The sequence below is a fragment of the Protopterus annectens genome, chromosome 4.part1 (assembly GCF_019279795.1).
Source record: "Protopterus annectens isolate FY-2018-M chromosome 4.part1, PAN1.0, whole genome shotgun sequence".
In the NCBI taxonomy this organism is placed as follows: Eukaryota; Metazoa; Chordata; order Ceratodontiformes; family Protopteridae; genus Protopterus; species Protopterus annectens.
In genome coordinates, this window is record NC_056734.1 from 517,598,412 (window position 1) to 517,624,896 (window position 26,485).

Here is a 26,485-nt window from a genome sequence, read left to right on the forward strand (position 1 = left end):
GTTGACTGTGGCATAATATACATTCAGAATTATCTTTACAAAGAACATGTACATTTGGTTAGCCAGAACACTGTGACATTCAAACATTTTGCATAAATCAAAAGTGATAATCAAAAGCTAAACTTATTTACAAAATTATAGCTAGTCATGCAGGCATATGTAACACAGGGTAATTTACAAAACTTCAGCCAGACATGCTAGTAACAATATCTAATATCCTCCCAACAGCAACCATTGGAGAGACTGCTTTATATTCAAGTGTGCCTTATTTATAATGAATGACCCAATTTTAAAACAGAAATCTGTGCATAATTTCTATATTAGCCAAAGCAGCCAAAAAGGTCTCTCAAGGTCACAAAATGGCTTACAGCTCATTGCCCTCCTTCTGACTGTAAAGTCTGAGCAAAAGTTTCTGATAGTAGTATGACTCACTAAAAGCCTAAGCCTGTGTCATTCTGCACCATTTTGCCTCTCTCTACCAGAGAGGCCAGACTCTAATAATCAGTCTCTCTCTCTCTCTCTATACAGGCTCCAATCTGTTTTGCTCCTCGACAGTACTCACTCTCTCTGCTAGAGTTCAATGCTGTTCACTCTGAATCTCTCTCTCTCTGGCCCATCCTTTTACTGGGATGTGTGTAGCTTCATCCACTACAGGCAAGTATTTGGGATCCTTCTCCAGCACTGCTGGCCCTCCTTACCAGACAGCAGTTACAAGAGGGTACTACACTATCATGTTTGCATATACATACATCTATATAGAAAATATTGGTCTGCATGTTCATAGGTTCATACTAGGCTATCTGCCTAGGGCATTTATAAGCCTAGCCAGAGTGTGTTTGGCTTTCGCCACCCATTTTAAATTTATTTTGCTATGCCCTTTTTCGAGGTTAGTGCCTCTGTCTAACAGTGACACAGAAGTGATACCCAGGGTAAATCTATGATCTCCCATCCACTCATCAAGATTCCTCTTGAAGAGAGTCAATGAGGGACTCTGCCTAACCTGGACTGGGATTTTATTCCAGAGTGAAGGGAGCCTCTGGGTTATGAATCTGTCCCTCCAGCATGTCCTATTTATTTCAGTGCTGAGGTTCAAGTCTCTCGAGCGTGTAAGCTCGATGGGATTTGGATTTTCTGAGGTGCAGCATGTCCATTAATTCCGGGTTGGGCTTGGCTTTATAACGTCAGGCACAGATCGCCTCTGAGCAGGCGGTATGCCACTGAGTAGAGCTGGAGTTTCTTTAACCGGGCAGCATATGGCATCTGTTGGAGCCCTATGACCCTCTTGGTGAGGTACTTTTGGGGTCTTTCCAGTTGCTGCAGGTGTCTGGTAAGGTACATCCCAAAAGGGGCATTGTACTCAATTATGGGCCTGATGAGGGATGAGTAAAGAGGCACGATGACCTCCCCTGATCTAGATGTGAATCCCTTCATGATTAGGTGGGCTATATAAAATGTTTTTCTAACCACTTTGGCCACGTGGTTGTCAAATGAGAGATTGCTATCAACTTGGGTCCCAAGGTCCCTAATTACTTCTTCTGTACTTAATGGATTACCACCTATGTGGTAATTTGTGGGCACTTTGTTTTTGCCAAAGGGGATGACTATACACTTTTTGGCGTTTCGCTTGAGGCCATGGCTCTGGCACCAGTTGTCTGTTTCTATAAGGCCCTTTTGGAGGATTGCTTGTGTCGGCTGGAGAGTCGATTATGGCACCCAGTTTGCAGTCATCTGCGAACTTGGTCAGCCACAGTCCTTCTGTGTTGGCCTGTACCTCCGAGAAATATATACCAAACAAAAGAGGTCCCAGGACTGAGCCTTGTGGGATGCCACTTGTAACTGGTTTGGAGTCTGACATGGCTCCAGCAATTCTAACCATGTGGGTTCTGTCCTTGAGCCAGTTTGCAACCCATCTAGTGACATAGGGGTTTATATTTAAGCTGGTGAGCTTATCTATATTGCCCGAGTGGGGTATTGTTTCGAAGGCTTTTGCGAGGTCCAGGTAGGCTGTGTGGACCACCTTCCCCTCGTCAATGGCCTTGGTGACTGTTTCAAAGAAATCAACCAGGTTTAAGAGGCAGGATCTGCCCTTAAAGCCAAACTGGGTAGGATCCAGTGTCTGTAGGTCCGCAATATCTTTATTTATGAGGTCCATGATGATCCTTTCCATAGCTTTGCAGACCAAGCTAGTCAGGCTTATGGGGCGATAGTTTCCAGGATCCGTTGAGGCACCACCTTTGTGGAGAGGGACCACTGTTGCTGTACGCCACTCTTTGGGTACATATCCTGTAGTAAGGCTGAGATTGAACAGTAGTTTTATGTTTGGGTTTAGCTCTTCTTGGAGTTCATGTAGGACGCAGCCTGGGACACCGTCTGGTCCCATTGATGCTGTGTTTTTGCTTTGGAGAGGGCAGCTCTTACCTGAGCATCTGAGATGTCAGGGGGGCAGCACTCTGCTGGGATAAATATTTGCCCTTTTGGTGGGGAGGGGAGGAGAAGTTTGCGCTGAACCTGTCAGCTAGGATGTTGGCAATGTCTGTGGGTTCGGTGTATTTTTTGTCATTTTGGACTAATTCTGAGCATATCTGGGAATTCCCACCCAGGTTCCTAACATACCTAAAGAAAGCCTTGTGATTATCCTTAGTGTCCTGTGCAATTTTTGTCTCGAAGCTGGCCTTAGACGATTTTACGAGTGCCCGTAGTTTTTTGCTAATACTGATCAGAGATGTGTGTATGAATATGTATAAACCTATACATACATGCGCGTGCACACACATTTTATATATATATATATATATATATATATATATATATATATATATATATACACATATACATACATACATACACATATATGTGTGGGTGTGCGTGTGTGTACATGCTTAAACGCTCGCGTGTGTATATACAAACACACTGACAAGGAGGAGTAACTGTTTTTAAGACCACAGAGGATAAAATAGTAACACACCAACAGTTGCTCTCTGTAGGATGGCAACAGACCTACTCTACATGAGCAAGATAAATGTCTCAGATTACATTGTAGTAGTAAACATTTTTGTGGCTATTACACCCTCAGGAGTACTAGAACTAATATAAAAGTTATTTTTCCAGTGACAAAGTAACAGTCGCTCTGCATGAGCAGGGACAAAGATCACCAACATTTAGCGACCACAGAACACTGGCAAATGCTTGAAGAACACTTAAGCAACCTAACAAATATTCCTGCTTTACAGTAGGAAAACTTAGTGGGAACAAGAGTTTCTTCTGTTGCAAAAACTTTAGTGTGGATACTGGACATGTCCTACTTGTAAAATGGTTATTCTGGGTGAGATGGCAGTCCGTGTAAAAGCAACTAATTATCATTAGATTTGGTTCATCGCTTCTATATTCTCTTTTCCACTGGGCAAACAATAAATGCCCAAATACATCAAAATCTTAACTGTACTGTAGTGTTATACAGCAGAGCTACAACCACTGTTTATTGCCCCTAAATTAATGTTTCGGCATATGAAATGTTAAAGAAAATAACAAGAATTAACAGTAAAATGGCACTAAAAATAACATACAGCTACATCTTTACCAGTACATCTAAAGTACTTCCCAAGTACAGTTCATAATTGAAAATGCAAACATGTTTTCCAAAATATTTTAGTTGGAAGCATCTACCTGATTCAGAGGTTAGTCCTGCAAAGAAAGGAGCCACTAAAATACCTAGGTGCATATTAGCATGCAACAGGTTGTAAGCTGCATTATACTTTATTTCGGTAAAAGCTGAGCACAACACTTATTTACGGCAGGGGAACATAAGCTTATGTCAGAAACAGATTTTTCTCTAAGAAAAGATGCCATCATCATCCCCAAAATTCCACAAACTGATGAGAATAAAGTGGCTTGATCAACAAGAGCTGCAGGCAGGGCCTTACTGGTGGGATGAAAAGTCTTGCAGATTACTTCAGTGTCACTGCTTGACAGAGGCACAGAAAAATGATAGGCATAGTTTTTATTCAAACTAAAGGGGTGGCGAAAGCCACATAACTATGGGCTAGGCTTATAAATGCCCTTGGGCAGATAGCCTAGTATTAACCTATGAACCTATGAACCTATGCAGCACATACTTATGCATCATCCAAGTACAATTCCCTCAAAATGTCTACTAAGAAATGACAAAGAATGACCAAGATGCTTTCCTTTAAGCAAAGGTGTGCAAACCAAGGGTGTAGCCAGGCAACATAATTTTGTACTAGTATCGTCTTACTGCTGCCACCCAACCCACCAACCACTTAAACTGAAACGTATCCCCCAGCACTTAATGTTTGCATTACAAACGCATTAGATATTTTTTCAATCTATGAAACTCTTACTGGAAGCATTATTTAAACAACTGAGGACACAGTGTGGCCTAAAAAAGCCATGGATTCTCTAAGCAATACATAGAAAATTGTACTCAGTAGAGAGTGCAAAGAGTATGCCTAGCTACAGCCCTGGTGTTAAACCCACTGCACTGTAATAATTTGCCAAGTTACAGTACATCACAATTCCATAAGAGGTGAGACTAACTTTTTAGAGAGAAGAACTTGATGTGTCTAAAATATATCTGCACCAAGTTGCCATTATTTAAGAAGTAAACATCATATAAACATCTCCATGAAAGTGATATTTTAAGTCACAGGAAAGATGCTACTATCACCAAAATCCATGTAGTAATAAGGGCAAAACAGATACAGGGAGCTTCATTGTTAAAATGAATTTAAGTCCATCAGGATGGAATGGCACTCTTACCCGGCTATTAGAGTATAAAAATTCCCTTTTACCAAGAACTGTAAAAGTGTGATTGATACAATGCATTCAGCAGAGACCAAATGCAATCTTACACATGCACCTCAGTGTTACAGAGTGCAAAGTCATATTATTTTCAGTTTCCTTTAAGGGCTGTGCTTACACCCATTTTAATTGTGGAAAAACAATACTTATCTTACTCATTTGTGCACCAGGTCAGCATTACATAAAAATCACCACCAGCTCTGCAGAGTAGAGCAGCTAGACAAAACTCTCTGACCCAGGCACCTGAATTTGACTTGCAAACTGGTCAATGCAGAATGACCAGGACAGAGGGAGGAATAACAAGGCAGAAACTGCTCACCATTCTCTGGAGATAATGGCACCACTTGAGCCTCAATGGGAACTAATGAGCGATGGGACCATACCTCTCAACCTCTTAGTGCAAGAAATCTGGACGTAGCCTGACACAACGGATGGACAAAGGTCCAAAAATAGGGACAGATTTTTAATAGTGCTCTTATAAACTTAGAAAGTTGATAGACTAACAGGACTTGTCTTAGCATGCATTTTCTGAAGGAAATGGTCTGAAACTCAAATGTATGTCATTATTTATCGAGTTCAATCCTCAGATTATCCCAGTGATTTGCTTGAAAACCACAGACTATGAGGAACAGGCTAAAAATATGAGGGAAAAATCTGAACATTCGGTGAAAATCTGGAGAGGCGAGAGGTAAAGATGGGACTCTCTTGCTGGGGAGACAGATGGGCCAATTAGACATGGAGGTCTGATGGTTATCAGGCAAAAACAGCGCATCCCCAACAAAAATACCATTTCACCCCCTCATAACATCCCCACATCTCCCTCTCTTGCTTCTACATCTCCTTCCCTCAGTCATCACTGCATACTTTTACGTTTCCTTTCCTACCCCACTTCCGACTCCCATACCTTCTGGAAAAATTCTGTACATTTTGTAAACCATATACTAGGCCCCTTTGAGTCCCAATACAATCCTTCATTTTTGCCATAATATTTGCTATATATTTATGCATATGGTTTGAACCTTTGCACTTTGTGTAATTTGCTCTTTACACTTCTATTACTACTTACTGCTACACTGTATAGTTTCCTTCAGGGATGAACCTGACAATGGTCCAGTTGTAGCAGTGTTCTACCCTGGTTAATAATTGCTAAATACATAGATAAATGTCAAATACAAGTGCTTGTTGCACAGCAAGTGCTTTCCTGCAGTTTTACACTTCTGTTGATAAAAGTCACGTGACCAGATCTCAGCATCAGCACTGAAAAAATTTCTGTTAATGAAAACTGTACTGTTGACTAGCTCACATAAATGAAATTTTATACCAGTCTGATAGCTATACATAAAACAATATACATAAAACAAGTAAAACATAGCCAAACATCTGATAATTCTCGTCTGATCAGGTCACAGGGAGAGGCGAGATTCCCCAGGGATATATATATATATATATATATATATATATATATATATATATATATATATATATATATATATATATATATCTATATATATGCCCTGGCCAAGAGAGGGCCGAACTGACCTATTCCTTGACTACAAGGAGCTGCTATGGCAGCTCAGATGTAATGCCACACAAAAACCTGGCTTGAATGACAAGATATCTATTTCTTGCTTTTTAAAACTTAAGTCTGAATTTCATGTGTAAAGCTAGTTATAAAATAATCTGCTAGGAATGGCTACACTGGTCACAATTCATTTTGGGAATATAGTATACAACAGAGAGTTCCTATTGTTGCCTGCCTCAGTTTTGGATCATTTTAACAATTTTATTTACATTGCTTAGGACTGCATTGATTGTGCTATCAGCCTATGAAGTTTTTAGTTGGAAACGTAACATACTAGGTTATGAATTTAATGGTGTGTTAATTTTTAGACTGTATTCTGAAGTTGTGAGGCGAATGCCGACGAAATCGCTCAATAAAGTGTTTGTGGATCTACCAGAGTGTTTCCTTGCTTCTACAACTTTCTTGGTTTAACTGTGCTTTGTATTTTGGTGTGTGTGTGTGTGTGTGTGTGTGTGTGTGTGTGTGTGTGTGTGTATATATATATATATATATATATATATACATATACACACATATACACATCTATATACATATATATATATATATATATATATATATATATATATACACACATATACACATCTATATATATATATATATATATATATATATATATATATATATCTATATATGTGTGTGTGTGTGTGTGTGTTGTCCTGTTCGATTCTCAGCTAAAGCGTCTTCTGTGTGGAGACATGCGTGAATGGGCGTACCTTCGTTGAAGGTTGTGCGTCAGGCCTGGCAACAAGTCGGTACGGAAAAATCTACTGCCAATCATTAGCGGATTGGAGTTCTGCTGTGGCAACCCCTAACCGGGAAAAAGCCGAAAGATACAACATACACACACACACACACAAATCTATATATATATATATATATATATATATATATATATGTGTGTGTGTGTGTATATATATATATATATATATATATATATATATATATATATACGTATATATTTCTAATACGCGCGCGCGCGTGTGTGTACGTGTGTGTTTTAGTGTTTCTGTTGCTATTGGATCTTTGGTGTTTTTTTGTAGTAGAGGTCTTTAGAGTCAGAAAATGTCTCAGGGTTCCTGTCACTTGTCATTTGCCTGGCAGCTGGCACACACAAATAAGGCTGTGAGCTATAGTTTCTGCATTAGAGAATTCAGTTCCCTCAACTCTTATATGCTTAGTGTGTGATCTTTAGCACGTTAGACATCGCTCCCAGTTCACTCCAGAGAAGGGGCCATCTCTCTAATGGGCCTACCCGGTTAACAAATGGGTATTAATTATTATTATTTCCAAGCAGAGATTTGGGAATGTTGCCCAAGTAGAACTGTGGCTGCTAAAGACAGATTAATCTCAAAGACAGACGTGACAGATGTGCTTACTGTCTAGGCCTTGACCACAACATTGCAGAGTGTGACATTTGAGGGAGTTCAGGACACAAATCTATCATGCCTAGAAGAGACCTGTACTAGCTCATTTCACTAAAAAGAAATTAACTGGGCTAATCCTTAAGTCTTCCATATCCTCTCAGAATGGTTGCATACACCATTTCATGTAAGTCATGTCTTAAACCTGAGAAGTCAGTGCATACCACTATGCCTTCTCAATATGAGGATACCATTAACATGGTGTCACTTGATCAGCCCTCAGGCCAAATGCCACAAGTCACCAAACCTCTGATAATGCCCCACCCAAAGAAAGCAGTCATGTCAGAAAACCATGGCACATTACAATGGATGAACACTGCATCAATCTCTGCAAAAACAATAAATGCTTGCCGCCACTGAAAAAGATGTCCTTTGATTAAGAGAGGGGGAGGGCAGGTTTACCACTGCTTATCAGTGAAGAAGACAATCACTGATGAAAGGCAAAAGAAGCCCTACCTCCAACACAAGGGACAGATAATCAGGCAAATGCAAGACTTCAGAATATGGGAAGTCTCAAGTATGGCAAATGTCAGCCTTACTTACCAATTCTCAGAGCTAGCTCTCCTTGCTCAGGCTTTTTGGAGCTTACATCACAGGCAGCAGTCTGAACACAGAAGACCATTCACTGTGGACAAACATCACTCTAAATGGAGTAGGGACTTTCCCTGAATTCTGGAAAGAGGCATTTTGCTTAGAACGATGAGAGTAATCTACTGTATACTACTGGTCATAAATGGTATAAAACCATGGACGATGATTCAGATAGCAAAGAAACATTAGCCCTAGACTCCCTACCACATGACCTCAGCTTTGGTGACCATCTTGTCCTGATTAGTGAATATTTCAGATGGCAAGCTGCAGAGGCATCAGATGCACAGATGAGGGCCTTGGATCTGTTGGGTTATGACCCCTCCCCAAGCAGCATCAGTGCCCCCAATGCAAGGGGCCTTACTAGATATCTCAGAGTCCAATTCTCTTCCAGATTCTCAGAAGACCCTGCCTCTAGAAGACCGTGTAGACTTTACAAATTTCAAAGGCCTTAGTCTTTTGTGTATATAAACAAATGGCAGACCTGACTAGTAAAAGAGCTAAACTCCACATCCCTCCCCCCTTGGCAGGAACACTTTTCCACATGACAAAGAAAGGATCGTAGATAGGTATGCCAAGAAGAATTTCACTTCTACATTGGCCTTTACAGATCTAAATTCCAAGGGCATTTCTTAAAGTAGATCTTGGAAAATTGTAATTCAGAAAAGGAGGATCTTAAGTGACCCCCTTCATCAGTGGATCCAGACTGCCCTCCATTAAGTATTACATTAAACATTTTGTTGCTGTTGATGCAGTGTCTAGTGCAGCTGCTACTGGAACTGTGCTCAGAATGTATACAACCTCTTGCAGAGCATAACAAGGCTAAAGTACTAAATACACCACTAGGCAGTGAACTTTTACTCGTCAAGTCTTTAAACATCTGGAGGAAAAGGGGAAGGTAATCGATACAGTGAGACACACGTCCTACCCTCCCTTACCAAATGTACTATGAATTTCCCCAACAAGCAAGGACCTTTTAATAGGAAAAAGGGAAGGTTAAACAACCCAGAGAGAATATACCCCTCCAAAATAGAAGCTGGCAGGAAGAAAAAGTGGAAGTAAAGAGTCCAGCAAAGCTTCAACCCGCCACCCCATGACCAACTGTGACTAATTCAGCCCAGCTTCCCTGTTCCTACATTCCCTACTCCAGCAACAAAGAAAGACTAGCTGCTTCCCGACATGAATGGAGGACAATCACTGCTGACAACTGGGTACTGGCTATCACTGCAAAGGGATACAACTGAGACTAGAAGTCCAAACCTCTAGGCAAAGAAATTGCAAGGGTCTTAACTGACAATAACATATCATAGCACCCATTTTAGCATTAATGATGGAACAGGGGATCACAGGGAGGTGCCCAGGGAAAAGAATGGAAAAGTCTTCTACTCAGGACTCTTCTTGGTTCCAAGGAAAGAAAGGCAATGGAGGTCTCTTGGGATTTGTGATGAGTGAACACTTATTTGTCCATTCCTTAGTTCAAGAAGCACATGGCTCCAAGCTATTCTTCAACTTAAGTCCCTAAGCCTTCAGTCACAGATTATCTAAAAGATGTCTACCTACATTTCTATTCATAAAGCAGGAAGGAGGTAACCACTTCCAATTCACCTCCTGCCTATTTGCTTTAGCCTTTATACCAAGGATTTTCACCAAGTGCTTGGCTTCAGTGATAACCAATAGCAGAACAAGGGGTATACATATTTCCCCATACCTGAGTGATGGTGGGCTTCAACCACAGTTTCAGAAAAAGGTCCAAAAAGCCATCTTATTTATACAGAATTGCAAAACTACCAGATAGCAAAACACAAAAGTAGAAATACCACACACAGGCAGGAAACAGGATCCAAAGTGTTTATTCTTTAGAGCCTCGACTTAACCAGTCTTTAAGAAGTATAGAATAAAGTAGCAAAACATTCCCCTTAAATACCAAACCCTAATAAAACAATTGAAAACAATAAACTAATTAAATCAAATATTTACAATTAATTTCACAATTAAGGCCATGTGGAACCATAGTATTATACTTAAAAATGAATAGAGATTCCTTAAATAATAATTTGTTCTTTAACATTTCATCTCCGAACTTAACAAAAACTTTATCTAAAATAGTAGCCTGTAGCAGCTTGTAGTCACTTTTGTGATACTGCATAAAATGCACAATGGAACTTTCCACTTCACATTTCTTTATGTCTCTGACATGTCCCTGTAATCGATGTTTAAACATTCTTTTAGTCACCCCTATGTATATTAAAATTACATGGACAACGTAAAGCATAAAGGCGCTAAAGAATAAACACTTTGGATCCTGTTTCTTGCCTGGGTGTGGTACTTCTATTTATACAGAATTGCCTGTAGATGCCAGGCTTCACTCTAAACCTTCAGAAATAATAACCAGTTCCCTGTCAGAAGACAGTCTTCCTGGAAGTACAACAGAAACCAATATTCGAAAGTGTTTCTCCCTCCAGAAAAATTTCTCTCCCTGACCAACTTCTTTCAACAAAGGGCAGCAAAAACTCAATGGACAACCTACCCAGTTCTCTATAATATTGGGACACAAAGCACAAGCCTCATGGCCTCTAACCTGGATACAGGTGAGAGAAGTTCAGTAGTGTCTCAGGAACCTTTAGGACCAGCACTGCCAGTCTTTATAGCATTCACGTTTAGCATTACCTCATCTGAAAAATGAACTGAGCTGGTGAGTCTCCTCAGACAGGACAAGGGCATTCCTTTCCACCTACCTTGACAACAGATGCATTGCATCTGGCATAAGAGGGCACACTCTCAGCGTCAAGTACAAGGCACATGATCCAAGAGAGAGAGAAACTCCACAAGCTTCAAGAATATTGTTGGCAGTACAGTACACCCTTCAAGCTCAAACTCATATGGGTCCCAGCAGGTACCCTGAGGATATTCACAGATAACATGAAGTCATGTGGTACACTGACAAACAGGGACCCACAAATGCACTCTCTCTCTCTGTCTGTCTGTCTCTCTCTCTCTCTCACACACACACACACACACACACACACACACACACACACACACACACACAACCTGCTAAGGAGGGAAATAAAATCTTGAGAGATTACAATAAACCAGGATATTCTATTAGTAGCAGTCTATATCCCCACAAAGGATAACTTGGTGGTGAACCAGTTATGCAGGACCTCAGCAAACTCAAAAGTGGGCCCTGCACAGACTTGTTTGTTTTCCTCACAGGGAAGGATGTGGGGGCATTCAAAGACAGATTGCATTGCACCCCCCAGAACAGTTAGCCCAGAAAGTTCTGTTCCCAGTACCCTCATCAGAAAGCTTGGGCAATGAATGCCTTATGTTTGCTGAAGGAACAAATTCCTTTACGTATTTCTACTTTTGCCCCTGAATGATGCAAAAAATCAAGGCAAATGATAAAAAAAGAAAGCAGGCTCCTGGATAGATATGGCAAGAAGAATTTCACTTTCACATTGGCCTTTACAGACCTAAATTGACAGCTCTTGTACTGAAGAGCCAAGTGCATTTCTTAAAGTGATCCTTGTTTCACCCTTTTGGCTAATACAGCATTGGTTCTCCCGCCTGGTGGCCATGGAGAAAGTCAATGTCTTGCCGAACAGATATATTTGTCAACTCACAGAATGGGACCCTTGAGCAATCCAAGGTTACTTACTCTAAATTTGGCAGCATGGAAGATATAACCCTGCTACACTAAGTGCTCTTCCCCAGGAGACATGTAGAACAGATTGCTAAATGGAAAAGATTAGTGCCATAGTGCCAACAGGGAACTAAATCCCAGAGATGCAGAACACAACAATCCTACTATTTATGTTGGAATTACTTTAAGCAGCCTTAGTACAAATCCATCAAAATACACATTTGTTACAGTGCCTTACTTACTGCTTGACCCCTCCTTATTTCAAGGACAATGGTAAAGCAGTTCATCAAGGAGTCTTGCACATCAGGCCATCAAAGAAGGAAACTGTACTACCACAGAACCTGAATATTTTATTGCAAAATTGGACACCATTCCCCCTCAAGCCATCAAGTTCAGCTCACATAACAGTTTTCACATGAAAACAGACTTCCTGGTGGCAGTAGCCTCAGCCAGGAGGGTCTCAGAACTGCAGGCTCTAATATGTAAGGAACTTTTCCTGGTTTTTCACAAAGACACACCTTTGCATATTAAGCCCTCCTTAAATCTAATGTGGTGCCCTGAGATGGCATAAAAACACTTTATACAAGTCTGTCTTTTTTCCTTATCCACAAAATAAGACAAAAGAATTCTGCACTCCCTAGATGCCCACAACAAAGATACTACTTGGACAGAAAAAAAATGCATACAGGAGGACTGATCAACTTTTTGTTACCTTTGTAGAAAGCAAAATGGGATTGCTCATTATAACACAAACCATCTCCAAATGGATCTTCAATGCATCACATTCTTCCATAAATTCCATGGGAAACTATCCGCAATAGATGCAAGACCTCATACCCTAGCCTGATGGCACACAGATTAAGGTTCAGGATTACCAACCAGTAAACCTACGTCCGAAACCTGGCTGAAGCACATTTGGGCAGCAGCAGTAGTATCTGTGTGGAAGAAAGGCCTGGCAATCTACTTCCATAATATGCTATTAAAACTCTATGGCATCTACCCCATCCAGTGGCCATGAATCAGTTTCAACTCTGTGGCAATTACTTGCTTTTATTTTCCTGCAAGATCTCATTCCACTAAATACACAGCCACTACAGTTGCCTTCTTGAAAGGACTTTTGACTAAATATATCTTGAAAGGTGCTATGGTCACACCTTCTGTAAGCTTTGTACACTAACTATTATGTTGAAGGTAATAGCAGAGTTTCAGAATGCATTCCTGATAAGTATTCTACCTTTCTTATCCACAGGTGCATCAACCACCCTTAGGCAGGCTTTGAAACTCTTCCCTGAAACATGCACACACAGCCGTGACAGTGCCAGAAACATAGTACAGTTGTGTTATCAACTTACTGTAATTGTAGATTTTCAGCTATACTCACTGCTGCAGTCCTATTTCCATCCCTCCATCCCCTTTTTATAACCCTGGCTATATGCAGTGGAGTGGGGCCTGCCTTCCTTTGTGGGCCCTCCCTTCTTTCCCATAATCACTTTTATCCAGAAAAAAATTACACTCTCAGTCAAGGGATAGACAAGCAAGAGGCCTCTCATTATTTTACGTTGTGTCTGACTCTAAAAGAATGTCCATATCAGGCTTGCAGTCTGATAGTATGGTAGCCACGGAGGGAAAGAAACAACGGATGATAGTAGGCCACATGTCTGTCTTTATACCAACAAGTGGAGATGTCTGAAGGGTGGGAAAACTAAGGTCAGTGTAGGGGAAAGGAGCTACAGAATCTGGCTGAATTCTGGACTCTACCTGGGCAGAGATCCCTGAAGTCACATCTGTGGCAGTGACTACACCTGAATGTATACAGAGCAAGTTAACACAGCTGTATTAGCTATTCTGAAGCTGCATAAAAAAAAAGCAAAGAAAAAAGTTAATGCTATCAGCCCTCATTTTCACCTCTAGTTTATACTCTTCCACACTCAGTGAACACAAGTGGATTCCACTTTAATTAAATGTGTACAAATGCCTTCTTGCATACAAAAATGCAGGATGTAACAAAATGAAGTACTGCCAGCACAGCTAGCTGCAATTTTGTAAATAATTATGTCATTTGTGAATACCAAACTGATTTATACAAGAGGCCTGTGATACAAATGCATTAAAACGGTGGGTCATACAAAATGCTGGTGTTGCAAACGTATTGGAACTGTATATCATGTGAGTATCAAACTGATTTGTAGAGACTTTTGCGTTGAAAAGGTATATGTAAAGTACTTGTGTTTGAAATGTGTCCACAGTGTGCCTTACTGCAGGGAACACAAATGTACATGCACTATCGTAACTGTTTAAAAGTATGTGTTTTAACAGAGGAAACTGTAGGGTTAACCTCAGTCCAGCAAACTTCAGAAAAACATCTGAAATTAAATCACTTCATATACTAGGCCATAAAGATGCTATCTCACAGGTTTCATTGCAGCCAGAGACACAAATTCTGTACTAGGAAACTTTCTGTATTGTCTTTGGGGTGATCTAATTACTACTTTGGAAGCATGGAGTGATGCAATTGTTTTATGACTGCCAGCACCTGCCAAAAATCTGAGCAAAAGCCCTTGTGTGTGTATTTTTACAGGTAGGTGCCAGCAATGGGGGTTTGCATGAGAACTAAAAGTGAGATGACCAGAAATGATGTCATTCTGCAAGCTATCTCAAAAGTAATATTTTAGATACTATTTTGAGAAGTCTCTTAGTGAGACAGGGCATTCTGTCCTGGACCTGACAACAACAAGAACAAAAACAACAACCATTCACCACATCATCTGCATTGCTCTAGCAAGCAAGTTACTGGGGAACAGCATAATTCTGTTAGATACAGTCAGAAATATAGCGAAGCTTAGTTTACATATTTTCTTTATTTCTATGAGACTGTCCTTCAATGTTTTTTTTTAATATTTCCTGTGATTTTAATTATTTTCTTGTTCTTTTATTTTATATATATATATATATATATATATATATATATATATATATATTGGATGGTGCAGTGGTGTAGCGGTAGCATTGTCATTTCACAGCAAGAGATTCTCCAGTTAACAGTCTTACATGGAGTGCCTTCTGTGCGGAGTCTGCATGTCCTCTTGCATTCATGTGGGTTTCCTTTAGGTGCTCCAGTTTCCTCCCACGTTACAAAGACATGCGTCTGGAGCATTTCTCCCCGGGCCTTCGCTGAAAATTGACTTTGTTCCAAGTTGGAGTTTCCCAGTAAACAAATGTTAAATAAAAAAAATATTTAAACCTTTCATTGTGGTTGATCTTTGTAGAGATATTTAAGTTCTGAGAGCACTTGCATAGCTATCTGGTGACACTTTGTGGGCCACTCAATAGTCTTGCTCTTGGTCAAACTACCATTTGTATTAATATTAGTTTCACTCAGTAACCCAGCCACTGGGGATGCACAAGCCAGTGCATTTCTTTGTGCCAGTCCCAAGCCCGGATAAATGGGGAGGGTTGCATCAGGAAGGGCATCCGGCATAAAACCCCTGCCAAATTACTTATGGGGAGAACATTTCATATTTCCATATCGGATCGGTCGAGGCCTGGGTTAACAACGGCCGCCACCAGTACTGTTAGCCAACAGGGTGCTGGTGGAAATTGGGCTACTGTTGGCCGAAGGAGAAGAGGAGGGGGAAGGCATGCCCGAAGGCAGGAAGAGAGGAGGAAGTTTAGGAGTGTAGTAGTGAGAGTAGGAACTTTGAATGTTGGCAGTATGACTGGTATAGGGAGAGAGCTAGCTGATATAATGGAAAGAAGGAAGGTTGATATATTGTGCGCGCAAGAGACCAGATGGAAGGAAAGTAAGGCCAGGTGTATAGGAGGCGGGTTCAAATTGTTCTATCATGGTGTGGATGGCAGGAGAAATGGGGCTGGGTTATCCTAAAGGAACAGTATGCCACAAATGTTTTGGCGGTGAAGAGAGTGTCTGATAGAGTGATGTTTATGAAGCTTGAAATTGATGGTGTAATGATGAATGTTGTTAGCGCATATGCTCCACAAGTTGGGTGTGCGATGGATGAGAAAGAAAGATTTTGGATTGAGTTGGATGAAGTGGTGGTGAGTGTACCCAAGGGTGAGAGACTAGTGATTGGAGCAGACCTCAATGGGCATGTTGGTGAAGTGAACAGAGGGGATGAGGAAGTGATGGGTAGGTTAGGTGTTAAGGAGAGGAATGCAGAAGGTCAGATGATTGTGGATTTTGCGAAAAGGATGGACATGGCTGTGGTGAATATGTATTTTAAGAAGAGGGAGGAGCATAGGGTGACGTACAAGAGTGGAGGAAGATGCACACAAGTGGATTATCTCCTATGTAGGAGGGCCAGTCTGAAGGAGATTGGAGACTATAAAGTGGTGACAGAGGAAAGTGTAGTTAAGCAGCATAGAATGGTGGCCTGTAGGATGATGTTGGTGATCAAGAAGAGGAGGAGGCGTGTGAAAGCAGTGCCAAGGATTAAATGGTGGAAGTTAAAAAAGGGCGATTGTGAGGTGGAGTTCAGGGAAGAGTTAAGACAGGCACTGGAAGGCAGTGAAGAGTTACCAAATAGCTGGGTAACTACAGCAGAGCTTGTAAGGGAGAATGCTAGAAAGGTGCTTGGTGTGACATCTGGACAGAGGAAGGAGGTCAAGGAGACCTGGTGGTGGAATGAGGAAGTATAGGAGAGTATACAGAGGAAGAGGCTGGGGAAGAAGTGGTGGGATTGTCAAAGAGATGAAGAAAGTAGACACGAGTATAAGGAGATGAGACGCATGGCAGAGAGAGAGGTGGCGAAGGCTAAAGATAAGGCATATGGAGAGCTGTATGAGAGATTGGACACTAAAGAGAGAGAAAAGGACCTGTACCGATTAGCTAGACAGAGGGACAGAGCTGGGAAAGATGTGCAGCAGGTAAGGGTGATAAAGGATAGTGAGGGAAACGTACTCACAAGTGAGGAAAGTGTGTTGAGTAGATGGAAAGAGTACTTTGAAGGGCTGATGAATGAAGAGAATGAGAAAGAAAGAAGGTTGGATGATGTGGGGATAAGTGAGTCATCAGGAAGTGGAACAGATTAGCAAGGAAGAAGTAAGGACAGCTACGAAGAGGATGAAGAATGGAAAGGCTGTTGGCCCAGATGACATACCAGTGGAAGCATGGAGGTGCTTAGGTGAAATGGCAGTGGAATTTTTAACCAGATTGTTTAATGAAATTTTGGAAAGTCAGAGGATGCCTGAGGAGTGGAGAAAAAGTGTTTTGGTACCTATCTTTAAGAATAAGGGTGATGTGCAGAGCTGCAGTAACTACGAAGGATAAAAATGATCAGTCGCAGCTTGAAGTTATGGGAAAGAGTACTGGAAGCTAGGTTAAGAAGGGAGGTGATGATTAGTGATCAGCAGTATGGTTTCATGCCAGGAAAGAGCACTACAGATGCAATATTTGCTCTGAGAGTGTTGTTGGAGAAATACAGAGAATGTCAGAAGGAGTTGCATTGTGTCTTTGTGGACTTAGAGAAAGCATATGACAGGGTGCCTAAAGAGAAGTTGTGGTATTGTATGTGGAAGTCGGGAGTGTTAGAGAAGTATGTAAGAGTGGTACAGGATATGTACGAGGGTAGTGTGACATTGGTGAGGACTGCGGTGGGAGTGACAGATATGTTTAAGGTGGATGTGGGATTACATCAAGGATCAGCTCTGAGCCCTTTCTTATTTGCAGTGGTGATGGACAGGTTGACAGATGAGATCAGACAGGAGGCCCCATGGACTATGATGTTTGCAGATAACATTGTAATATGAAGTGAGAGTAGGGACCAGGTTGAGGAGACCCTGGAGAGGTGGAGATACGCTTTAGAGAGGAGAGAAATGAAGGTCAGCAGGGCTAAAACAGAATATATGTGTGTAAATGTGAGGGAGGGTAGAGGAATGGTGAGGATGCAGGGAGTAGAGTTGGTAAAGGTGGATGAGTTTAAGTACTTGGGATCAACAGTTCAGAGTAATTGCGAGTGTGGAAGAGAGGTGAAGAAGAGAGTACATGCAGGGTGGAATGGGTGGAGAAGAGTGTCAGGAGTGATTTGTGACAGTCGGGTACCAGTAAGAGTGAAAGGGAAGGTCTACAAGAGGGTAGTGAGACCAGTTATATGGGCTGGAGATGGTGGCATTGACGAAAAGGCAGGAGTCAGAGCTGGATGTGGCAGAGTTAAAGATGTTAAGATTTGCACTGGGTGTGACTAGGATGGACAGAATTAGGAATCAGTACATTAGAGGGTCAGCTCAGGTTGGACGGTTTGGAAACAAAGCAAGAGAGGCGAGATTTCATTGGTTTGGACATGTGCCGAGGAGGGATGCTGGATATATTGGGAAAAGGATGCTAAGGATGGAGCTGCCAGGTAAGAGTAAAAGAGGAAGACCTAAGATAAGGTTTATGGATGTGGTGAGAGAGGACATGCAGGCGGTTGGTGTGAAAGAGCATGATGCAGAGGACAGGAAGGAATGGAAGCAGAAGATCCGCTGTGGTGACCCCTAAAGGGAACAGCCGAAAGAAGATGATGATATTGGATGCCATTGGAAGAGCCTTAAGGTAGCAGACAGAAGTGTCTGGTGGCAGTAGTACCTACCTTATAGTCTGGGGAGAAGGGGGCATAGCTAGTAAACCTGGGCCAGCCTTTCCCACGTATGGGTGGATGGGTGGGTGTGTGCACATGTGTGTGTGTTTAAATCAAATTTCAAAGTGCGTGTATGTCACATACTTGGGCAGGGACACGAAGCACTGGTTGGACAGAGAGGGTGCTGGAGGCCTTGGTTTGGACACTCAGCTGAGCTCTCAACTCTATAGCTGTGCCAGAGTGGAGTCTTACTGGGATCCTGGAGAAAGAGGGAGAAGCCAGCCCCAGACTGCGATCTCCGAGTCCTCTTAAGGGAAATTGTACTTGATGCAAAGAGCTGCATCTGGAAATACTGTGTGTATCTGTTATCTTCCCAGTGAACGTGCCCTCACAGATGCCAGTGGTGATAATTGAGGCTCCTTGATTACTGGCCCAGAAGTAGGATATCCATGTCAAATATCGGTTGGCAGTGGTGGGTTGCCACATACTGCTTGGCAGTGGTGGGATCACCACATCATATATTGGGGTTCAGTGATGTGAATATTGAACTCCTGTAGCCTGTAAACAGTGGTCACTAAAGAAGGTGTTTGTAGTCTTTAGCTGTCCCATGGTAGGCATTCAGACTTTCATATCACAATAGTTTTATTTATTTTTTTGTTAGCTTAGTTAGTCAGGGAGAGCAGGCAATGATGTCAGCAGAGGATTATGGCAAGCGGACAAGGAGCCAATTGGTTGAGATGTTCCAAGCCAAAGGACTGCTGCAAGCTAACTTGACTTCAGTGGAAATGATTGCAGCCTTAGTTACAGCTGCATCACAGACCAGCAACCAGCTAGACTGGCTTTGGGGATGTACCTGTCTCAGAGAATGGACAGTTCAACTTTTCCTAACAGGATTTAAAAATCCATCTGGAGTTAGAGAGACCTGAACTGGAGGCCAAATGTTTGGAAATAAAATCAGCAGAAAGACTGCATTTGGAAGCTGAAGAAAATGAGAAACTGCAGCATTTGGAGGCTGAAGAAAGACTGAGATGTCTGGAAGCCGAAGAAAAACAAGAGGTAGAGACAACATGAAAAGGAAATGCTGACTCTTTGCCAGAGTAGTGGAGGTAACAGGGAAGGGAGTAACCGCACCCCAAAAACAAGAAAGTTCAGTAAATTTCTTCCACAATTTACAGAGTGTGATAATTTTGATAGTTTTATTCATATGTTTGAAAGACTATGTAAACAGTATAATGGTGACCAAGGGCTCTGGGTATGGTTCATCACCCTCTTACTCCACTGTAAAGCTATAACAGGAAGTTATGTACTTACCATAACGTTCGATGTATGTAGTCCATCTCACCTCACATTCTTACCCGTGGGTTCAGAGCCGAATATCGGCTCCGACTCGGCCAAACTTTTCTAGCTCGAAGTCTTCTATTGGCTGGGCTAAGCAGGTATCCCATGGTGCACTGCTCCATATCCCCAGATCTAGTTTGCTGCAATCCTCATTCATACCCCATGCACACGCAACATCCAGATAAAAAGAATAAGCTAAAGTAAAGGGAACTCTGTAAATAAAAACCTAAACTCCAGATCCTCCAGGAAAGGGGAAGATGGGAGGGTAAGAATGAATGTGAGGCAAGATGAACTACATACATCGAACGTTATGGTGAGTACATAACTTCCTGATGTTATGTAGTCCTATCTCGCCCACATTCTTACCCGTGGGACAGCGTCCCTAGCACCTACATCCTGGGTGGCTCATAGGAAAATACTCCTGAGTACTGTGGAGCCAAAGGACGACCTGCCCCTAGAAACCACGTCCAATTTGTAATGAGAAACAAATGTGTGAGGAGAAGCCCAAGTAGCAGCAGCACATATATCATCCATTGACAATCTGGCCTGATAGGTTGTAGATGTAGAAACAGTCCGAGTAGAGTGAGCCTTGACCGGAAGTGGCAGATCTTTTCCTCCCGCTTGGTAGGCGAAAGAGATGCAACTAGATATCCATCTGGATATGGTGACCTTGGAGACCGGGGACTCAATTTTGTTTTCCAAAAAGGAGACAAATAGTTGATCCGACTTCCAGATATCTTTTGTTCGGTGCAGATAAAAATAACTGTCTGTGTACATCCAATTGATGAAATTTAAATTCTGCCTTGTTTGAAAATTGAGGAAAGAATACAAGCAACTCAATGGATTGATTAAGATTAGACACGGAAGCCACTTTAGGACGAAAAGAAGGGTTTTATCTAAGAGAAACCCTGTCCTTATGGAAGATTAAGTATGGAGGTTTGATAGAGAGGGCTTGAATTTCTGAAACTCGCCTTGCTGAAGTGATTGCTGTTAAGAAGGCTGTTTTCCAGGTCAAGAATTTCAATTCACAAGTAGCTGCAGACTCGAAAGGAGGTGAAGTAAGGGCTTGTAGAACAAAATTGAGATCCCAGGGCATGATAGGTACGGAGACCGGGGGACTGAGTAACAGAGTACCCTTCAGGAAAGCCTTGCAGAGTCTATGAGCCATGAGACTAGGCTCATTAGCCACGTGAAAATTAGAGATCGCAGCCAATTGAACTTTGATGGTAGCTGATGCGGAACCCTGATGGAAAAGCATAGACAAAAACTCCAAGACTGAATCAATTGGAGCGGTGTAAGGATCAATTCCTTGGGTATGCCTCCAAACAGAAAACCTCTTCCATTTGCTGGAATAAATCTTCCTAGTAGATGGCTTATGAGAGGAAGATAAAATGTGAACCACTTCCGGTGAAAATTTATGAAGCCTAACTAACAATGGAAGTGGAGTAGCCAGGCTGTCAACTGGAGGGTCATTAGAGAGGGGTGGAACCAGACTTGACAAGGTCAGTGTGGAGCAATCAGAATCATTCTGCTTCCCAAGGATTGGACTTTCTGAATCACCTTTGACAGCAAGGGAAACGGAGGGAAAGCATAAAGTAGACCGGAGGGCCAATCGTGAACCAGAGCGTCCCTGGGTGACTCCCCCTGTGGGGGGGATCAGCGTGAAGTAGTTGCTGCATTTGGCATTGAGGGGGCTTGCAAAAAGGTCGCAGCAAGGCTGACCCCATCTGCTGAAGATTCATTCTGCAATCAGACGATTCAGGGACCACTCGTAAGGCATCAGAATAGCTCTGCTTAGCCTGTCCGCAATCACGCTGGACTACCCTAGAATGTGCGTTGCCACCAGAAAATGTTGGGAAGTTACTGCCCACTGCCACACTCGCATGGCCTCCCTGCACAGGGGGTAAGACCTGGTTCCCCCTTGCTTGTTTAGATACCACACTACTGACATGTTGTCCGAGTGTACTGCAATCGTCCCTAGAGGTAGAAAGCTCTGAAGTGCCTGCAACACAAGTAGCACTGCTCTCATCTCTAGGATGTTGATATGCAGATGTATCTCATGATCTTGCCATGTGCCTTGGACTGTCCTGCCAAGATAATGCCCCCCCACCCCATCTGGGACACGTCCGTGGTCACTGTGGCAACTGGGATGGGTGGAACGAAGGGCCTTCCCCCGTCCAAATTGTTGGTGCAAAGCCACCAACTGAGGTCCTGTTTGCATCTGTCCATGAGCAAAATGGGGTGAGAAAGTGGAAATCTTTGGAGAGACCATTGAACAAAGAGAAGCCATTGGAGAAGTCTCATGTGCAGTCTCGCTAGAGGGACCTACATAATTGTTGCTGCCATGGTCCCCAGGAGTTGGAGAACCCCATTTTGCCTTCGCTTTCCTCAGGGGCATCAGGATGTGTATTTCTTGTTGTAAGACTCTGATCCTCTCCTGCGGTAAAAATGCGTGCATTTTAATGGTGTCTAATTCTGCGCCTATAAAGGTGACATGCTGCGAGGGCAACAAAGCAGATTTTTCCCAATTTACTGTTATGCCCAACTGTTGACAGAGTGATGGTAGCGGCCCTGGTTTGGACTAGTTGATGCCTGGTGGGGGCGGTAAGGAGCCAGTTGTCCAGATACGGAAACACTTGGAATCCCTGACATCTCAAGTGAGCCGTCACCACTGCCATACACTTGGTGAACACCCTGGGGGCTGTGGTGAGACCAAAGGGCAGTGCTCAAAACTGGAAATGACTGGCTCCCAGCCGGAAGCGTAGGTGACTCCTGGATGCCCTGTCCATTTTTACATGGTAGTAAGCATCCTTGAGGTCGATGGAGCACATCCATACCTCCTCTCCCAACAATGGGAGAATCGATTGTAGTGTGACCATACGGAACTTGGACTTCTGTACATAGTTGTTCAGTTGGCTGAGATCTAATATGGGTCTCAGGTCCCCTGTTCTTTTCGGCACCAAAAAGAATCTTGAATAAATCCCTAATCCGATTTGGTCTGAGGGGACACTCTGGATGGCTCCATTTCCTAGCAGCTTTGAAACCTCTGAGGCTGCTTGATCCCTTTGACTGGGTGGAACGTCTGGGATTTTTCTGATTGATGCAGGGTCTGATGTAAACGGAATGAGGTAACCTCCAGAAATTATTCGTAATACCCATCGGTCCTGGGTGATGCTTTTCCAGGTTTCCGGATATAACTAAATTCGACCCTCGACTGGCTCTGGATAAGCACAGCTGGGCAGTCCCTCAGGAACGAGAGTAGGGAGAGCCACGAAAGGAATCGCGGTCTCCCGAATTGTGGGGGCCCCCTCTGCCTCTATGGTGGCATCTCCATGAATAACCTCCCCCTCCTCTGCCTCTGGAGGGGGACTCACCTTGTGCGGCAGGAAAAAAACTCTGATTTCTTGAACCACATCTTCCCACCCTGCTGGGCCTTGAGGTAAGGCCTAGAAGGAAGGATAAAACTGACCCCTACGGCAGACAGGGTCTTTCCCTCTTGCTCGCACATGGTGAGGGTGTCTTTCACTTTGGTTCCGAACAAAGAAGAACCATCAAAGGGGGTGTCAGTGAAGGAAGACTTGAAGGCCTCCGCAAAGTGACACAGGCGCAGCCAGGCTTGCCTTCTAAGGGCGACTCCTGAGTTTGCTGCCCTACTCACTTCCTTGGCTGCATATGAAATGAGCCGCATGGAGGAGTTGACAATGGAATTGTGGGTAGACACCTGGGCGTTAATCGTCTGGGCCACCGCCTCAGGGATGTTACCTGCAAGAGTATCTCCTAACTCCTTGAGGAGATCTCTCTGGAGCTGAGTGAAATGAGACAGATGGTTCAGTGACCGTACGGTAAAGGTTGCTGACGAGAGGGTACACTTCCCGTACCGGTCCATGGTCCTAGTCTCCTTGTTAGGAGGATGGACAGAGGAAGAGGTCTCTGCTACTTCCTTCTGAGTGGCTGCCGCCACCACCAAGGCATCTACAGGGACTCCTTTGGACAAGAACGTCTTACCCTGGGGAGCAGAAAGAAACTTGCTGGGACGCCTGGGTACGGGCTCCACAGAATCAGGGTTTTCCCACATCCTTCGACAGATTAAATCAAGGAGCTCATCGAAGGGTGGGGACACCCAGGAGGCGGAGGGCTGAGCACCAAAGGCCTTAAGGAAGACCGACTCCTCCTCGGAAGGGGCTTTGGATGGCCAGCCACCTCTTTGCTTCAGTATCTTCAGGATGTCGGAGAAGAAAACATCATCAGAGGAAGACTTGGGGATGACTTGGGGGACCCCTCTGATTCCTCGAGGTCAGTATCAGAGGTGAGGGACTCATCCTGGGAGTCTATGTGCTTCCTCTTGCACGCTGTCTTTCTAGGGGGCTCCTCAGGCATGAACTCTGAAGGGCCCTCAGAAAGTTGGGGACCACTCGTGGGGGTATCCCTAGGCCTTGGTGCTCTGCTGTCTATGGATAGGTGGTGATCAGAGGCTCTCACCGGAGTGGTGGGAGACAGAGTGACCGATCCACCTGATGTAGGTGACGATCTGGCCAGCGCAGTCCGCATGGCCTTGAAGGCTGCCCCCCCCCCCCCGAGTCCGAGGACCGGCCAGCCTCCGAGACCATGACTGGAGTCGGAATTCCCCAAGCTGAGGCACCGAGAGAGAGACTCAGAACCGAAATATGTCCCGAGATGTCCCCCTCGGGCCCGACTGAAGAATCCTGAGTCCCGAACCCTGAGGACGGAGCCAATGGGGTCGGAGCAGATTTTGGTACCGATGGAGCCGAAGGGGCCATCGGAACCGGACTAGGAACATCACACGGCGCAGAACACTCCGGCTCCGAAGACAGATGCGCTCGGAGGAATGATCGAAGCAGGGGTCGGGATGGGCTCCGGAGCAGACTGGGCCAGAGCCGAAAACAATTTTGCCAAAACCGGTGACTGGAGGAGCCTCTGGACCACCATGTCAACATCCACATCCAAAAGGGTCCTGGAGGATTTGGAGGACAGGGAGGGAGATAGAGATCTCCTCTCCGGAGAGACTGGTCTGAAACTGGGTGATCGGCTCCGAAGAGGTTCCAATATAATAGGAGCCGACGTCGGTTCCATCAACACAGACACCTCCTGCGGCCCCAAGGACAGTGGAGCAGAGGAGGTCGATGCAATCTTTGTGACTTTCTCCGGAGGCTCCGATGAAGCTGACGGAGCCAGAGATCTCATTTTAGACTTGGATGATTTAGACTTAGCACTGGGAGAAGAACCCAAGGCCTCTTCAAAAGAGGGTTTCAAGAGTCCCTTTAGGATCAGCTTATTCTGTCTCTCTTGGAGCACTTTGGGACTGAACGCATGGCAAAAACTGCAGGACTCCTGCAGATGAATGGCTCCCAGGCAACAGACACAAATAGAATGCCCATCGGTGATGGACATTTTGTACCCGCATTTAGTGCACTTTTTGAAACCCGAAGGTTTGTGCTCTTTGGAATCTTTGGACATATCTCACAAGAAACACCAACAACGCAACCTAAGAGAAAGTCTGACAAGAAAAACTCACAGACGCTCAACACCACAAAAAACGCGGGAATCAGTTATAAGTTGAAACAGTACACACACACTAGAGAGACACACACACTGGAACAGACTATGTCAAAAACCTCTAAAACTGTTAGTGACTACAAGGGTTGGAGAACAGAAACCAAACCTCTAACTTAAACGGTTTGACGAACAGACAGGACGAAAGAACTAGGTCCTCTAACTGAAACGGGCCTAGCCCGAGGGAACAGTTATCGGGATACCACAAACAAGCACACTACCAAAAACCTAAACAACACTAAAGACAAAAAGCTATGAAAAAAGCTTTTTGTTTAAGAACAAAATGTTTTCTCAAGACAAGAAAAAGGTACTTAGCCACAGCCAAAAGCGAGACCACGTCCGAGCTACACGAGCGGCAAACGAGATCTGGGGATATGGAGCAGTGCACCATGGAATACCTGTTTAGCCCAGCCCAGCCAATAGAAGACTTCGAGCTAGAAAAGTTTGGCTGAGTCTAAGATATATATTCGGCTCCAAACCCACGGGTAAGAATGTGGGCGAGATAGGACTACATAACATCTGCTGTTTCCAAATTGTCTGATACTGACTGCTTAAATTATAATACAGTTAAAAATTGTTTATTGAAATACTTAACACCTGAAGCTTATAAAAAAAAGTTTTGTGAGCATAAACACAAGGCAAATGAAAAAGTGTATATAATTACACTGCTGAATTAAGCACTTATTTCATAGGAGGGTGAGTGGGTGTCAGGTCACCACATCTGAAGGGCTGGCAGACCTTTTGGTGAGGTAACAAGCCCTTAGCACTCTGTCTGAGGACATGAGAATCTGGTTGGCAGATAGAGAACGTGACACCGCAAATGAGTTGGGGGGGGGGGACCTATACCTAGCAAGCAGGGCATCACTGCACAGGAAAGGGATACCCAGTGCTGTACATGGTATAAGGGAACTCATGGTGGGCAGCCTAAACCACCCCAACAGAGTCCGCC

General features: G+C 43.5%; 1 protein-coding gene across 3 annotated transcripts in view; it reads right to left on the reverse strand.

The window, feature by feature from the left end:
- The window catches only part of PPP1R7 (protein phosphatase 1 regulatory subunit 7), a 917,460-nt gene that overhangs the window by 309,631 nt on the left and 581,344 nt on the right, over positions 1-26,485 (reverse strand). The window lies entirely within an intron of this gene.